Source organism: Bos mutus, chromosome 21, assembly GCF_027580195.1.
Source record: "Bos mutus isolate GX-2022 chromosome 21, NWIPB_WYAK_1.1, whole genome shotgun sequence".
Lineage (NCBI taxonomy): Eukaryota > Metazoa > Chordata > Mammalia > Artiodactyla > Bovidae > Bos > Bos mutus.
In genome coordinates, this window is record NC_091637.1 from 41,291,806 (window position 1) to 41,307,969 (window position 16,164).

The 16,164-nt window shown below is 36.7% G+C and overlaps 1 protein-coding gene across 2 annotated transcripts in view; it reads left to right on the plus strand.

Annotated features, from left to right (window-relative positions):
* Positions 1-16,164, plus strand: part of NUBPL (NUBP iron-sulfur cluster assembly factor, mitochondrial) — a 243,748-nt gene that overhangs the window by 137,276 nt on the left and 90,308 nt on the right. The gene's annotated exons all lie outside the window — the stretch shown is intronic.

The window sequence follows — 16,164 nt, forward strand, 5'->3', positions numbered from 1 at the left end:
TACCAAAGAGTTCTCCAAAGTGATTTTATACTGCCACCAGTGGTGTATGAGAATACCATTTGCCATGTATTGTTGCCCACATTTGGGGCTGTCATTCTTTTTGACTTAGCCATTCTGCTTAGAGTTTAGTGATAACTTACTGTGTTTTACATTTGCATTTCTCTGATGACCAAAAAGTGTGAGGACCTTTTCATATGGTTATTAGCTGCTGGAATATCTTCTTTTGTGAAGAGTCTGTTCAGTCTTTTGCTCATTTTTAAATGGTTGTTTTCTGTTTATTTGTAATATTTTGATTAACAGTCACATAAAATTAGATGTGATTTCATCGATCTATTTAGAGTAGCAAGATAGAGTGTGTATGTGCACATGTGACAGAGGAGAGGTAAAGAGAAAGAAAGAAAAATATTTTATCACGTTTGTCAGTCATTTTTAAATGGTGTTTTTTGATGGACAGATTCTTTTTTAGTTTTGGTTGTCTTTTGTATTTAGACATGTGCTTCATCTCAAATTATTTTTTGTGTATAGTGTGAGAAAGAAGTTAAACTTCATTTTTTAATACACGTTTCCAGTTTTCTAGCACTAAATTTAAGAAGACACTTTCCTCCATTTAACTAACTTGAAGCCTTGGTTGAAAGAAAAATACATGTATGTATATATGTATAGAAAGGTAGATAGATATTATCTGTGTATGTGTGTAGGGAGTCTATTTTTAGATTATGTATTCTGTTATCTGCCTCATGCCAATACGACTTAGTCTAATAGCTGTAGGATAAGGCTTCTGGATTTGTTTTCTTTTTAAAGAATTGTTTTGGGAATTTTAGATTGTGTGCTAGTTCCATGGAAATTTTGGAATCAGCTTGTAAGTTTCTTCAAAATGATTGCTGGACTTTTGCTGGGGGGTTTGTGAAATTGATACCTCAATTTGGAGAGAATTGCTGACATAGCAATATTGAGTCTTCTGATGCATGAACATGATTTATCTTGCCATTTATTTAGGTCTTTTGAAATTTCTTACAGTAGCATTTTGTAGTGTAATAAACTTGTACATCTTTGTTAGGCTTATTTTTAGATACCTTTTTGTTTCTTTTTTAACTTCATTTGGAATTGTGTATTGCTAGTATATGGAAATACAGTTGAGTTTTGTATATTGATCTTATATCTTCCTCTATTCCTAAAATCATTTATTATTGCGATTTTTGTAGAGCCCATTGAGTTTTCTGCATACCATGCAGTCATATTATCTAGGAATAAAGAAGCTTTCCGTTTTCAATATGTATGTCTTTTATTTCTTTGCCTTGGCTTACTGCACTGACCAGCTTTTTCAGTATAATGTAGCAGCAGTAAGAATGGATTTCTTCATCTTTTTCCTGACTTTTTGAAAAGCATTTAATGTTTCATCATTAAGTAAATATGTTATGTAACCTTAGTTTTTTTACCGATCTCATCTCTTAGCTTCAGATAGTTCCTTCCTACTTTGCTAAATGTTAATATTATGAATGGGGATTGAATCTTGTTTAATGCTTTTTCTATATATGTTGAGATGATCGTACAGTTTTTGTCTTTTATTCTACTAATGTAATAAATTACATGAGTTTTTATTAATTAGATCTACTATGTATTCATGACGTTAAATCCCTTTGTCATGATGTTTTATTATTTTTATATTTTGATAAATTTGTTTTTTCTAATTTAGAGGTTTTAAAAATCTGTGTTCATAAAGGATGTTGGGTTATAATTCTCTTCTCTTAGAATATCTTTGTAGTGATTTATTGTCAAGGTTGTCTTCAGCTTTTTGGTATTCTATAGCATAAATTTCTTCAGTTTTAAATTGCTTTTCTCTTCTTTTTCTCAAGGTTTATTATTATTTTTCTATTTTTTAATTGAATCTTATTTTGAACCATAGATGTAAGTATAGTCTATAAATGTTTCCCTGAGTATTGCTTTGGCTACCTCATTTTAAATAGATGTTGCATGTTATTTTAGTCTAATATATTAAATGTTGCAACAGGAATACTGTATACCTCGTCACAAATAAGATTTCAGTAAATGGTTTAGTACATACTCACGTTTCTGCTGAGGAAGAACAGAAGCAAAAGGCAAAGGAGAAAAGGAAAGATAGACCCATCTGAATGCAGAGTTCCAAAGAATAGCAAGGAGAGATAAAAAAGCCTTCCTCAGTGATCAGTGCAAAGAAATAGAGGAAAACAATAGAATGGGAAAGATCAGAGATCTCTTCAAGAAAATTAGAGATATCATGACGACATTTCATGCAGAGATGGGCTCAATAAAGGACAGAAACAGTGTGGACCTAACAGAAGCAGAAGATATTAAGAAAAGGTGACAAGAATACACAGAAGAACTGTACAAAAAAGATCTTAATGACTCAGATAACCACGACAGTGTGATCACTCACCTAGAGCCAGGCATCCTGGAATGCGAAGTCAAGTGGGCCTTAGGAAGCATCACTATGAACAAAGCTAGTGGAAGTGATGGAATGCCAGCTGAGCTCTTTCAAATCCTCAAAGATGATACTGTGAACGTGCTGCACTCAATAAACCAGCAGATTTGGAAAACTCAGCAGTGGCCACAGGACTGAAAAAGGTCAGTTTTCATTCCAGTCCCCAAAAAAGGCAATGCCAAAGAATGTCTAAATTACTGCACAATTGTGTTCATCTCACACGCTAGCAAAATAATGCTCAAAATTCTCCAAGCTGGGCTTCAACAGTACATGAACCAAGAACTTCCAGATGTTCAAGCTGGTTTTAGAAAAGGCAGAGGAACTGGAGATCACATTGCCAACATCCACTGGATCTTTGAAAAAGCAAGAGAGTTCCAGAAAAACATCTGCTTTATTGACTATGCCAAAAGTGAAGAAGAACTAAAGAGCCTCTTGATGAAAGTGAAAGAGGAGAGTGAAAAAGTTGGCTTAAAGCTCAATATTCAGAAAACTAAGATCATGGCATCTGGTCCCATAACTTCATGGCAGATAGATGGGTAAAAAGTGGAAACAGTGGCTGACTTTATTTTTCTGGGTTCTAAAATCACTGCAGATGGTGATTGCAGCCATGAAATTAAAAGACGCTTACTCCTTGGAAGGAAAGTTATGACCAGCCTAGACAGCATATTAAAAAGCAGAGACATTACTTTGCCAACAAAGGTCCATCTAGTCAAGGCTATGGTTTTTCCAGTGGTCATGTATGGATGTGAGAGTTGGACTATAAAAAAGCTGAGCACCAAAGAATTGATGCTTTTGAACTGTGGTGTTTGAGAAGACTCTTTGAGAGTCCCTTGGACTGGAAAGAGATCAAACCAGTCCCTCCTAAGGAAGATGAGTCCTGGGTGTTCATTGGAAGGACTGATGTTGAAGCTGAAACTCCAATACTTTGGCCACATGATGCAAAGAGCTGACTCATTTGAAAAGACCCTGATGCTGGGAAAGATTGAGGGCAAGAGGAAAAGGGGATGACAGAGGATGAGATGATTGGGTGGCATCATCGACTCTGTGGACATGGCTTTGGGTAGACTCCGGGAGTTGGTGATGGACAGGGAGGCCTGGCGTGCTGCAGTTCATGGGGTCACAGACTCGGACACGACTGGGCGACTGAACTGAACTGAACAAAGCCTTTGACTGTGTGGATCACAACAAACTGTGGAAAATTCTTCAAGAGATGGGCATACCAGACCACCTGACCTGCCTCTTGAGAAATCTGTATGCAGGTCAAGAAGTAACAGAACTGGACATGGAACAACAGACTGGTTCCAAATAGGAAAAGGAGTATGTCAAGGCTGTATATCGTCACCCTGCTTATATAACTTACATGCAGAGTACATCATGAGAAATGCTGGGCTGAATGAAGCACAGGTTGGAATCAAGTTTGTCAGAAGAAATATCAATAACCTCAGATATGCAGATGACACCACCATTATGGCAGAAAGTGAAGAGGAACTAAAGAATCTCTTGATGAAGGTGAAAGAGGAGTGAGAAAAAGCTGACTTAAAACTCAACATTCGGAAAACTAAGATCATGGCATCTGGTCCCATCAGTTCATGGCAAATAGATGGGGAAACAATGGAAACAGTGACAGACTTTATTTTGGGGGGCTGGCTCCAAAATCACTGTAGATGGTGACTGCAGCCATGAAATTAAAAGACGCTTGCTCCTTGAAAGAAACACTATGACCAACCTAGACAGCATATTAAAAAGCAGAGACATTACTTTGCCAACAAAGGTCCATCTAGTCAAAACTATGGGTTTTCCAGTAGTCATGTATGGATATGAGAATTGGACCATAAAGAAGGCTGAGTATCGAAGAATTGATGATTTTGAACTGTGATGTTGGATAAGACTCTTGAGAATCCCTTGGATTGCAAGGAGATCAAACCAGTCAATCCTAAAGGAAATCAGTCCTGAATATTCATTGGAAGGACTGCTGCTGAAACTGAAGCTTCAGTATGTTGGCCACCTGATGTGAAGAGCTGACTCATTAGAAAAGACCCTGATGCTGGGAAAGATTGAAGGCAGGAGGAGAAGGGGATGAGATAATATGGTGGCATCACCAACTCAATGGACATGAGTTTGAGCAAGCTGCAGAAGATGGTGAAAGACAGGGAAGCCTGGCATGCTGCAGTTCGTGGGATCACAAAGAGTTGGACATGACTGAATGACTGAGTAGCAACCACCTGTCTTCTATGAATGCTGTTTAGTCTCTGTGGATCTGGGCTTTTTGGCCCCAGATTGTAGCCAAAGAGATAAATCACAGTTTTTCTGAGACATGAAATGTTATAGTCTTCATATGGCAGCTCTAGGTGTGGGCTGGGTAATGTCTTTGTTGGCTGGGAAGGCGGGCTGTCTTGTGCCCTGGAAGATATTTAGCATATCTGGCTTTTATCCACTGGTGCCCATAGCAGCTCCACTTGTGACAATTCACATTTTCTCTAGACCTTGGTAATGTTCTGGTTTGAGGATGAGGTCAGAGTTGTACCTGGTTGAGACATATCACTCTAGGCTAGTATCTTTGTGTCCTTTTTGTTATTCCTGTAGATATAGTAAATTTCCATGCAAAATGGATATATATTAAATTGCTTTTTTCAATTGATAGCAAACCAGGAAGAATGTGGCAAAAACAACTATTAGCTGCTTCCAACAGTAGGAAAATTATAGACTACCTTGTTTGGTTACACAACTGATATCTGGATCAGGGACTGCAGACATTTGAATGTATGGTTCAAATAGTAGAATAGTCTGGGGAACAGTAGCTCTCTCTTCTGTGTCTGTTGCTTAGATGTGTCCCACTAGTCTTTTCGCTGAGAAGCAGAACTGCTTCCCTGGTTTCAAAAATCAGAGTAGATATGCATTCATAATCTTGGACAGTGAGAAAGGCACATTTCTTGTTTATATTTCATTTGTGTGATAAATATCTGAAGCATGCTTCACAAACTACTGCAGTGGCACATAAAATCTTCTCTCAATAAAGGTAGCTCCTGACAAAGGCTATACACTTCAGAGTGAGTAGATATAACTCAGTCTTCCCAAGTTTTCCCCTTTGTTAGAAATTCAGTGTTTTTGTTTCCCTCCCATTATAAATATTTGTATGAAAAATATCTTATCTGCATTTCAAAGAGTTTATATTATAAAGCTAGATTGCTTCCCGAGGGTCTGGGCAGCCATTTGTGATGTTACTTTTAACTTTAGATTTTTCTTGACTTTTTTTGCCTTTTTGTCTACCACTCTAACTTTAAAAATACTTTCAAAAGTATTTAACAGTGAAGTACAATGCACCAATCTTAATATATTATACACTCCTGCATAATTGCTACCCAGACCAAGATCTAGAATGTTTTTAATACCTGGAGGTTCCCTCATATTTCTTCCCACTCAGTGCTCACTTTCAAAGGTAATCAGTATATGACTGATATTGATACTGATTGATTGATATTTATTTATACATGTATATATGTTTGTTTATTTTTCAGCTACATTGAGGTATATTGAGAAATAATATTAAAATATGTTTCAACTGTATAACATGATTTGAAAGGATTCCCACGATTAGCACTTTCATCACCTCACATATTTTGGGGTTTTTTGTTTGTTTTTTTTTGCTTTTAACACTTAAGTTCCATTCTGTTAACAAATTCTGATTAGGTTACCAACAGTCGTCATCATGTTGTACATAAGGTGTGTGTGTGAGTCTCTCAGTTGTGTCTGAATGTGACCCCATGGACTGACAGGCTCCTCTGTCCGTGGGATTCTCCAGGAAAGAATACTGGAGTGGGTTGCTGTGCCTTTCTCCAGTATATATTAGATACTCAGACCTTATTAATCTTGTAACTGAAAGTTTATACCTTTTTCACCAGACTCTCCCTTTTTCTTCTACCCCCTTAATCCCTGGCAGCCATTATTCTGCTTTGTTCATGAGTTCAACTTCTTTTTTAGATTCCACATATAAGTGGTACCATACAGTATTTGTCTGTCTCTGTCTGGCTTATTTCACTTAGAGCATAACACCCTCCATGTTCATCCATGTTGTTGCAAATGGCAGGGTTTCCATCCATTTTAAGACTGAATAATATTCCATTGTGTATATACATCACATCTTTGGGGCTTCCCGTGTGGTTTGTGATTCAGTGTTAAAGAATCCCCCTGCCAGTACAGGAAATGCAGGAGACGTGGGTTGGATCCCTGGGTTGGGAAGATCCCCTGGAGTAGTAAATGGCAACCCACTCCAGTGTTCTTGCCTAGAAAATTCCATGGAAAGAGGAGCCTCTTGGGCTGCAGTCCATGAGGTCATGAAGAATCAGACATGACTGAGCGACTGAGGACACATGCACATCTTCATTCATGTATTCATCTGTGGCACTTAGGTTGTTTCTGTACCTCGGCTGTTGTGAGTAGCGCTGCAGTGAATATGGGAGTACAAATATGTCTTTGAGGCAGTGATTTTGTTTCCTTTGGATGTTTACCTAGAGGTGGGATTTCTGGATCATACGGTAGTTCTGTTTTTCATTTCTTGAGGAACTTTCATACTATTTTCCATCATGGCTGTCCCAATTTATATTCCCACCAGTAGTCTGCAAGTTTTCCCTTTTTACTACATTCTTGCCACCATTTATCTCTTATCTTTTTGATAATAACCATTCTAACAAGTATAAATGACACCTCATTATAATTTTGATTTGCATTTGCATGGTGATTAGTGGTGCTGAGAACCTAATCTTGTACCTATTGGCCTTTTTAATATGTCTTCTTTGGAAGAGTGTCTATTCAAGAACTTTGCCTATATTTTAATTGTTTTTTTTAATTGAATTATATTAATTCCTTATATATTTTGGATGTTGTTCAGTTGCTAAGCTGTGACCGACTCTCTGTGACTGACTCCATGGATTGTAGCATGCCAGGCTCCTCTGCCCTCCACTATCTCCTGGAGTTTGCTCAAATTTTAAAGTTTTCATTGTACAGATCTTACAGCTTCTTGGTTAAATTTATTCCAAAGTATTTTATAGAGAGAAAATATTTTTGAGGAGATTTTTGTGTGAGGGTTCATATAGAAAAGAAAGAGGAAGTTTTCCTGAAAATAGAAAGTGTTGTTTTTGTCACATTATTTAACAAATGATAGAACTCAAACTTTGCAGATGCCTCAGTGATGCTGTTCCTCAGGGTGTGCAGAACTTCAGGAGTTTGAATGGCAGAAAATTCCTAGCTTTCCCTACCCACTTCAACACTTGCCTGCATATCTGCAGTAGTTCTCAATTCCTGGTTCCTTTCCCTATTCAGAGCTCTATTTTTGTGTACTTTCATCATTTCCTTTCTTCCTGATTTCTCCAATATCTTCTAGTGTTGATAACTTTCCTTCACTGCTATGACATTAAGAAACGGAAAAAGGTATAAGAAAGAAAAGCAAGAAGAGTCATTGTCTTAAGTTTAATAAGACTTCATTCTTTAAGTGAGAATTGCTGTATCCAGAATGCTTCTCTTCCTCAAATCTAATTTGCACATTCATTATTGATTACAGTAATATCTTTATAAGTGTCATCAAGAAATTGTTACTTAAGTATAATTGATATAATTTAAGGTCTATATTTAGAAATCATAAGCTATTGTGAAAATTTCTGAATAAAGTAAAAACCAAAGGTATTCGTACCTTGTGACAGGAGATTTGGCAAGTAAAATTTTCAGTGATTCTTAGAGTGGCCTGTGTCCTCAATAGTTGTTAGTTGGTGAATGTGTTACATGACTCTTAAAAGCCACAGTAACTCTAAATACTGTTTATTACAAGTTATGGTGGTATTCTCTATCAGGCATCTTCTTTGTTTCAATTTTGAATTTCCTATCTAATTTAAGATTCTAAATATTTCTGATGAGGAAGTATCCTGTTTTGTTGTGAATCTGAATCCGTCTGGTTTACTTGATGAAACCAAATCTGTCTGGTTTGCTTGGAAAACATACACCTCATGGTGGTACTGCCTTTTCATCCTGGTGCTAATCAACCTAAAACAAGAGAACAGTTTTCCCCCAGGATCAGATAATCTTTGAAATTCTGGATCTGCATCTCTACTAATTTAAAGTAATTATAGGATGACATTCTAACCAACTCCTCAGGAACTATGTTGCACTATTTCTTTATAATTGAGGATAAGACTAAGCAGAGTCCTTTTGAGAGGAAATCAAAGAAATAGCCTGGTGGCTCAGATGGTAAAGTGTCTGTCTGCAATGCGGGAGATCTGGGTTCCATCACTGGGTTGGGAAGATCCCCTGGAGAAGTAAATGGAAATCCACTCCAGTACTCTCGCCTGGAAAATCCCATGGACGGAGGAGCCTGGTAGGCTACAGTCCAGGGGGTCGCAAAGAGTCGGACATAACTAAGTGACTTCACTATACTTCTTCAAAGAAATAGTAATCAGAAAGGTTAAAGGCATGAAAATATATGGCTTGCTTCTTTTCAAGCTAGCCCATGACCTTGTTTCTCACTTTACCCAGATTAAGGATAATGTATTAGCCAGGCTTCAGCAATACGTGAACCGTGAACTTCCAGATGTTCAAGCTGGTTTTAGAAAAGGCAGAGGAACCAGAGATCAAATTGCCAACATCCACTGGATCATAGAAAAAGCAAGAGAGTTCCAGAAAAACATCTATTTCTGCTTTATTGACTATGCCAAAGCCTTTGACTGTGTGGATCACAATAAACTGTGGGAAATTCTGAAAGAGTCGGGAATACCAGACCACCTGACCTGCCTCTTGAGAAATCTGTATGCAGGTCAGGAAGCAACTGGACATGGAACAACAGACTGGTTCCAAATAGGAAAAGGAGTATGTCAAGGCTGTATATTGTCACCCTGCTTATTTAACTTATATGCAGAGTACATCATGAGAAATGCTGGGCTAGAAGAAGCACAAGCTGGAATCAAGATTGCCAGGAGAAATATCAATAACCTCACAGATGCAGATGATACCACCCTTATGGCAGAAAGTGAAGAGGAACTAAAAAGCCTCTTGATGAAAGTGAAAGAGGAGAGTGAAAAAGTTGGCTTAAAGCTCAACATTCAGAAAATGAAGATCATGGCATCTGGTCCCATCACTTCATGGGAAATAGATGGGGAAAGAGTGGAAACAGTGTCAGACTTTATTTTGGGAGGGCTCCAAAATCACTGTAGATGGTGAGTGCAGCCATGAAATTAAAAGACGTTTACTCCTTGGAAGAAAAGTTATGACCAACCTAGATAGCATATTCAAAAGCAGAGACATTACTTTGTCAACAAAGGTGTGTCTAGTCAAGGCTATGGTTTTTCCAGTGGTCATGTATGGATTTGAGAGTTGGACTATGAAAAAACCTGAGTGCCGAAGAATTGATGCTTTTGAACTGTGGTGTTGGGGAAGACTCTTGAGAGTCCCTTGGACTGCAAGGAGATCCAACCAGTCCATTCTGAAGGAGATCAGCCCTGGGATTTCTTTGGAAGGAATGATGCTAAAGCTGAAACTCCAGTACTTTGGCCACCTCATGCAAAGAGTTGACTCATTGGAAAAGACTCTGATGCTGGGAGGGATTGGGGGCAGGAGGAGAAGGGGACGACAGAGGATGAGATGGCTGGATGGCATCACTGACTCGATGGACATGAGTTTGAGTGAACTCTGGGAGTTGGTGATGGACAGGGAGGCCTGGCGTGCTGCAATTCATGGGGTGGCAAACAGTCGGACACGACTGAGCAACTGAACTGAACTGAACTGATTAGAAAGTTAATGAAGAAACACACTGTCAGTCATTTACATTGGGGAAGTCTTAGCATCTAGATAAGGAGAATGAAAAAAAAAAATAGGGAAAATTTTACCAAGAAGGAGCCAGTAGGAATGAAACAGATATGAGAAAAAATGTGATCTTTTACATGGAGAAGGTAGAGTAGTAAAGAAATTTGAGACTAAGTTAGTTAGTCTTATATCACATACATAAATAAAAGGACCTATTTTGTATTACAGATAATGAATAGATACATTGTCTGAAATTTGTGCATTCTATATTTAAACAAGCTGTTTAGAAATCTTCTGACTATGCATTTTTGAATAATTTATATTCAAAATACAATTTATCATCTATAAAGCTGTTGATGGAACTGATTTGCATTAAAACATTCATCATGATTCTGAATAAGAAGAATACACAGGATCACAGAGCACTTAATTATGTTTCTTTAAAAATAAGTGTCAAGAAAAGCATTTAAAAGTAAAATAAAATGTAGTACCTAAGGGACAATTTTATTTCATAATTCAAAGTATTTTATAGCTGTGCGTGGGTTAATAGAATTATTTTATGTATTTTAATGTATACATTGGGCTTCCCTTGTGGCTCAGCTGATAAAGAATTTGCCTGCAATGTGGGAGACCTGGGTTCGATTCCTGGGTTGGGAAGATGCCCTGGAGAAGGGAAAGGCTACCCACTCCAGTATTCTGGCCTGGAGAATTCCATGAACTGTATAGTCCATGGGGTCGCGAAGAGTTAGACACAACTGAGCCACTTTCATTCTCAATGTGTTCATTATGTTGAAGGCTTTTTATTATTGATTTTAATGGCTTTGCTTTTCTAAATGAACTCAGACTCCTTTCTTCTTTTCTTGTTTAAAGTATGATAACACATTTATAGGAGACTTGGAAAATACCGAACAAGGTTAGGTACAGTTTCACTATATATTGCAATTATTTTTTAAAAAAAGATAAAGATTTCTAGTTGGAGTTTCAATATCAAACTCTCAAAAATTAATAGAATGAATATACAGAAAAGTAGACGGATATAGTAGACTAAAAAGCACTATGAACCAATTCAACATAATTAAGATTTATATAGTTTTCACACAATAGCAGGATACAAATTCTCTTCAAGTTCCCCTGGACTATAAACCAGGAGACATTGGAACATATCTAGGGATATAAAACAGGTGCAAAAATGTTATGGGCAGACTTCTTTCATCAATTCCCTTTAGGTCCAGGATATCTCTCTTTCTAATTAAGAGATGCTTGATCCACATTGGTAATTTTTGGAATTATATTTGTGCTTATCCTATTTCTATCTTTATACTTTGATTTTTAGCTGAAAAAAACTTTCTCTTACTTTTTCTGAGTAGTCCAGTGGAGCCCAATTAACAAGACACTGTTGAGGCTGGAAACTATAACCCAGAGCTATTATTTGCATATTAAAAAGAAAGACATTCTAGTCTGGAACCCAGTTCCTATTAAATAAGATATATTTACACGTAGTTATAAGACCTAATGGAGATCAAAAGCGTTGGTAAACTATTATCCAGAAATACAATGTGTATATGAATAATGCATTATGAAAGGAGTGATTTGTTAACTCACTAGGTAATCAGATATTTTGTAGATGTGTATTATCAAAATGGAATAACATTCTAAAAGTTCTATATATAGAAGTAGTTTGTGACACATCTGATATTCCTTTCCTGTATGAAAATTTAGATAATATATCTTTAGAAATCTTGTCATTTAGAAGGTAATTTTAATTATTTTTGTTGTTATTGACAATATGTTAAGGTTAGACTCTTTTCTTTCTCTTCTGTCTTTAACATTCCACATCTTCCTTTGTAGAACGAGGCAAGGGAAAGCAGCAGGGCAATTTGGATTATTATTACTCACATAGAAATGGGAGTTTGGAAAATTAGCTTCTAAAAAGTGAAGTATTCCCCCAAGATTAATTTCATTAATACTTATTAAATGGTAATGTTTTTAATCTGTTTCTCCTGTTTTCTGTATCCTGACTCTTTGTATATCCCTAATTTGTGGTGACCTATTAGGTGATATGGGCTTCCCAGACGGCCTTGGTGGTAAAGAATCTGCCTGCCAATGCAGGAGACTGAAGAGACATGGTTTTTATCCCTGGGTCAGGGAGATCTCCTGGGGGAGGGCATGGAAACCCTGCCCTCTGTTCTTGTCCGGAGAGTCCCATGGACAGAGGAGCCAGGCAGGCTACGGTCCATGGGGTTGCCAAGAGTTGGACAGGACTGAAACAACTTAGAACTACATAGCATACACATTAGAAAATATAAAAGATTGATAATACATGTGGGTTAAAATATTTAATACTATTCTTTGACATTTTTAACCCAGTGTATTCTTTGTTAATATATGCATGAAGGGATATGGTGAGAAAATGAATTCTCTAAGAAAGAAAGTTGGAATTTGTATTATTTTTGAGCAGAAATATTATTTATAGAAAACGACAAATAACAGTATTTTATTTCTCTGTCCTGAAAATTTTAGTTATCTTCAGCTAGGATAAGGAAAAAAAAAAACCATAATAAGTTGGGTAAATATTGACTTAATTTCATCCATATCATTACCTAGATGACTTTGATTCCTAAATTTGTGCCTCCCTTAGGGTTTCCCATAACAAGTTGTTCAGGCCAAACATCTAGGACTCATTCTTAATCTCTTTCATTCCCTTACCTTATATATACAACTTACCAGCAACTTCTATAGATTTTGCATTCCAGATAGATCTTAAATCTGTCTACTCCTCTCATCTTCTCCAGCAACCTAGTATAACCTATCATCATTTGTTCAGAATAGTGCAGGAGCCTCCTAGGTGATATCTCTGCTTTCACTTTCTTGTATTTCACTCTGTTCTCCAAATGATATTCAGAATGATCTTTAAAACCTTCCCTGCTTAAAATCATCCATATACTAGGCAACCATCTTATTATTTGGAAAACTTGAATATAAAGAAAATCAAGTATTTATTTTATTTTTCCTGTACTATTAACCATAAAATTGATGAAGAAAATTTTTTACAGAAGTATTTCAGCTGATAAAGAAGGAATGATAGAATTATAGTTATCAACATTTTACAACTCTTAATGAAATATTATAATAGATCTAAGTAATTAACACTGGTTGCATATATATATATTTATAGACTTCCCTGGTAGCTTAGCTGGTAAAGAATCCACCTGCAATGCAGGAGATTCTGGTTCAATTCTGGGTTGGGAAGATCCCCTGGAGAAGGGATAGGCTACCCACTCCAGTATTCTTGGGCTTCCCTGGTGTCTCAGATGGTAAAGAATCCTCCTGCCTTGTGGGAGACCTGGATTCAATCCCTGGGTTGAGAAGATCCCCTGGAGGAGGGCATGGCAACCCACTCCAGTATTCTTGCCTGGAGAATACCCATGGACAGAGGAGCCTGGTGGGCTACAGTCCATGGGGTTGCAAAGAGTTGGACATGACTGAGTGACTGAACACAGAACAGCATATATATATATATATATATGTATAAAGAGAGAGACAGAGAGAGTATACTATATGTTTATCTGCCTCCTGTTTAGAGTACGTAGCATAAGCTATGAAGCAGTCTTGTTTGAAATTCTAACCTGAATCTGATTAAACTACCAGTTTATAGGAAATACAGGACACAGAAGAACATGTTAAGTGACACAGGGAGGTGCAGTCAGGAAATCCAGAATTGGAAAATCTTGTAGGACTCAGTTTTTTCAACAAATAAATTACAGGGGAAAACAGTAAAGGAACAATGATTTATAGATTTAAAGGGTCAGGAAACGGTTAATTGCAATATCTGGGCCTTATTTTGATTCTGATTTGAACCAGTAAGCTTTTTCAGAAAATGATACACAGGGAAATTTGAACACTATCTACATAGTTGACAATTGTAATAAATTATTATTGAAAATAATGTATAATGGTGATAATATTGATTGTGGTTATACTTATAAGAGTCCTTATCTTTTAGAGATACATACTAAAATGAAATGATGTCTAAGGAGTAGGTAGGGAATAAGTAAAATACAGATTAAGCAAGACCAGCTATAAATTAATAATTGTTGAAACTGGGTAATAAAGATATCAGACTCCATTTTGCTTTTCTCATATATGTCTTAACTTTCTTTAATAAAATTGGAAGCAAAACAAAAAGTCACTGTGCCTATAGTCAAAAATATTTATCTTGGCAGGTTCTACCTAATATGACCTCTACTTAGCTCATCTCTGCCTTGTTTACCTTTGTTCAGAGTACAGTTCTCCCTTTTTCTTAGGTACCGCAAGTTCATTCCCATTTTAGGGCCCTTGAAATTGCTGTTCTCTCTATCTGCAACCCTCTTTTCCTGGACCTTTAGTGTCTGTTCACTCTTAAAATTCAGGTCTCATTTTAATTTTTTTTCAGGTCTCATTTTAGTGTCATCCCAGAAGAGCTGGCTGTGATAATCATTTCATCTTATTTTATTTGTCACAACACTTACCGTGATTTGACATTTTCTTTTATATTTATTTATTGACAGTTTCCACCATTAAAATGTAAGCTGCATAGTGGTGGTGATAAGATCTTGACTAGCATGTTCGCTTTTAAATTCCCAGCACTTCAGGTGAATACCTGGCAGATGCAGCTGGCAGTTAATAAATATTTGGAATGAATCAATGAAATCTTTGTTAAGCTGGTGAATTATTAATCTTTTACATTTGGAATATTAACAGTATATACTGTTGTTGCCTAATGAAAGTATTTAATATTCAGCTGGCATTCTTATTGTTAATGTTTTCAAAGACTCATGTGTGGGAGAATTAACTGTGTAGCAAAGCTTCAGAAAGATTTTTTAAAATTCACAAAATGTCACATTTTCTCTTAGCATTTATTTAAAAATATTTGTATTTTGGGTAATTAATGTCACATCGTGTCTAAAAGCTGTTTTCCATATCTGGATAAGTAGAGGTTAAGTTTTGTGATATGTGTTTATATGTGATATAAAAATTTGGCAAACATTCCTTGGCTCATGTGAATAATAGACACTTACAATTATATCTTCCATCAAGAGGGAACTGAGAAATAATTTATAGGTAAATGCATAGAGGGAATGAGACTGTAAAAATATGTACAAATAAAAATATGTACATATATATATGAGGTGTCATTCAAAATAATTACTTAAGGAAATTGTTCATTATGGTTGTTGAATAAAATGATAAGTTTCCTTGGTAAAATAATTTTTATCCTAATATTTATAAGTAGAAACATAAATGACTGGTAGATTTTCTCCTCCTTGTGTCCTTAGGATGCTTCCGCTCTGCAGCACATTCTGGGCTCCAGAGTTGGGCTTGTTTTGCTATGGCCAGGGTGGTCCTCTCACCATCCTCCAGTTTGGCACACAGGTGTCACAAAGGTGATCATGGCCTTTCCACTGGAAACATGATGCTGTATGCTTCTTGCCTTCACTATCTCCTGTTAGGGATATAGTGGAACTTCTTCAGACTTGACTCTTGGTCAAGACATATTTTATTCTAAGTGGGCTTGTTTGTTTGCTCCTTTGCTCATTTCCCCATTTATTTCTTTATTTAATGCAAGTTTATTGTGGTTTGTCATGTAGAAAGCACTAGCTTTGAGATTGTAGAGAATAAGATAGAAATGAACATGGCATGATACACTCACCCCAAGGATGTTGCCTTGGATAACTGCACTTTGTGGAACATCTCTTCTGGAATTGCCTTTAGAATGAGTTTTTCGTTACCTATGTGCTCATTCATTTATAGTCCTATCTTAGGTTTAGGAGGAGTCAGAGAAAATGAGCCTTTCCTGTCTCCCTGGGAGAGGGCTATAAAGACAGAATTTCATCAGGCTCTGGGGTCTCATAGGGCCTAGTTCTCCACAAAAGAAAATGTGGATT